At 36.4% G+C, this 2,001-nt stretch overlaps 1 non-coding gene across 1 annotated transcript; it reads right to left on the bottom strand.

Annotated features, from left to right (window-relative positions):
* Nucleotides 1-1,549: 1,549 nt before the first annotated feature.
* LOC112704480 (small nucleolar RNA R71) lies at nt 1,550-1,657 on the bottom strand. Its single transcript, XR_003155104.1, has one exon. It is a non-coding gene; the product is annotated as a small nucleolar RNA R71 (small nucleolar RNA).
* Nucleotides 1,658-2,001: the final 344 nt, after the last annotated feature.

Raw genomic sequence — 2,001 nt, 5'->3', positions numbered from 1 at the left:
TAGTATACAAACTGCTAAGTTTGGTGTCTTGCATGCATAGTTATTTGATTCTTGTTGCATTTTGATTTTTCCTTATTATTAAAAATCCAAAAATATTTTTTATTTGTGTCTTCTCAAGTCAATACTACAGAGAAATTAAAGATTCAGAACATACAGCAGAGGAATTACACAGAAAAGCTGGGCATTCAAAACGCCCAGTGAAGAAGGACAGACTGGCGTTTAAACGCCAGCCAGGGTACCTGGTTGGGCGTTTAACGCCCAAAAGGGTATAGTTTTGGGCGTTAAACGCCAGAATGTGCACCATTCTGGGCGTTTAACGCCAGGATGGCACAAGAGGGAAGATTCTGTTTTTCAATGCAATTTTTTTTTCAGGTTTTCAAAGTTTTTCAAAATCAAATCTTTTTCAAATCATATCTTTTCAATCATGTGTTTTCAAAATCAATTTCTTTCCATTTTCAAAGATACTTACTATCAATTAATGATTTGATTCAACACTTCAAGCATGTTGCCTTTTCTGTTGAGGAAGGTTTAATGTTTGAATCATATCTTTTCTTGTTAGTCAAGTTTTTAATTTTCAAAATCAAATCTTTTTTTTAAAATGTTTTTCAAATCATATCTTCTCAATCACATCTTTTTAAAACTAATCATATTTTCTTAACCACATCTTTTTTAAAATAGTTTTCAATCAAATCTTTTTGATTTCTAATTTTAAAATCTTTTTCAAAAATCACTTGATTTCTTTTCCACTTTCATTTTCGAAAATCAAGTAGTGTTTTCAAAAATGTTTTCAAAATCTTTTACTTAATTTTTGAAAATTACTTCCCTCCTTCTCACATCCTTCTATTTATGGACTAACACTATCCCTTAATGCAAAATTCGAACTCCATCTTCTTTGATAAGTTCGAATTTTCTAACTCTGTCTTCTACTCTTCTTTTCCTCTGACACTTCAAGGAATCTCTATACTGTGACATAGAGGATTCCACATTTTCTTGTTCTCTTCTCTTTCATATGAGCAGGAGCAAAGACAAAGGCATTCTTGTTGAGGCTGATCCTGAACCTGAAAGGACCTTGAAGAGAGAGCTAAGAGAAGCCAAAGCACAACTCTCTTTAGAGGACCTGACCGAATTCTTCAAAGAAGAAGAACACATGGCAGCCGAAAACAACAATGCCAACAATGCAAGGAAGGTGCTGGGTGACTTTACTGCACCTACTCCCGATTTCTATGGGAGAAGCATCTCTATCCCTGCCATTGGAGCAAACAACTTTGAGCTTAAGCCTTAATTAGTTTCTCTAATGCAACAGAATTGCAAGTTCCATGGACTTCCATTGGAAGATCCTCATCAGTTCTTAGCTGAGTTCTTGCAAATCTGTGACACTGTCAAGACTAATGGGGTTGACCCTGAGGTCTACAGACTTATGCTATTCCCTTTTGCTGTAAGAGACAGAGCTAGAACATGGTTGGACTCTCAACCTAAAGAAAGCCTGGACTCTGGGGAAAAGCTAGTCAATGCCTTCTTGGCAAAGTTCTTTCCACCTCAAAAATTGAGTAAGCTTAGAGTGGAAGTCCAAACCTTCAGACAGAAGGAAGGAGAATCCCTCTATGAAGCTTGGGAAAGATACAAACAATTAATCAGAAAGTGTCCTTCTGATATGCTTTCTGAATGGAGCATCATAGGTATTTTCTATGATGGTCTCTCTGAACTATCCAAGATGTCTTTGGATAGCTCTGCAGGAGGATCTCTTCATCTGAAGAAGACGCCTACTGAAGCTCAAGAACTGATTGAAATGGTTGCAAATAACCAATTCATGTACACTTCTGAAAGAAATCTTGTGAATGCCATATTGGCTCAGAATAAAATATTGACTCAACAAATCAATATGATTTCTCAAAGTCTGTCTGGAATGCAAAATGCACCAAGCAGTACTAAGGAGGCTTCATCTGAGGAAGAAGCTTATGATCCTGAGAACCCTTCAATGGAAGAGGTGAATTACATGGGAGA

The sequence above is a fragment of the Arachis hypogaea genome, chromosome 7 (genome assembly GCF_003086295.3).
Source record: "Arachis hypogaea cultivar Tifrunner chromosome 7, arahy.Tifrunner.gnm2.J5K5, whole genome shotgun sequence".
In the NCBI taxonomy this organism is placed as follows: domain Eukaryota; kingdom Viridiplantae; phylum Streptophyta; class Magnoliopsida; order Fabales; family Fabaceae; genus Arachis; species Arachis hypogaea.
Note: the sequence above shows the minus strand (reverse complement) of the source record. Positions and strands in the feature narration are given on the sequence as shown.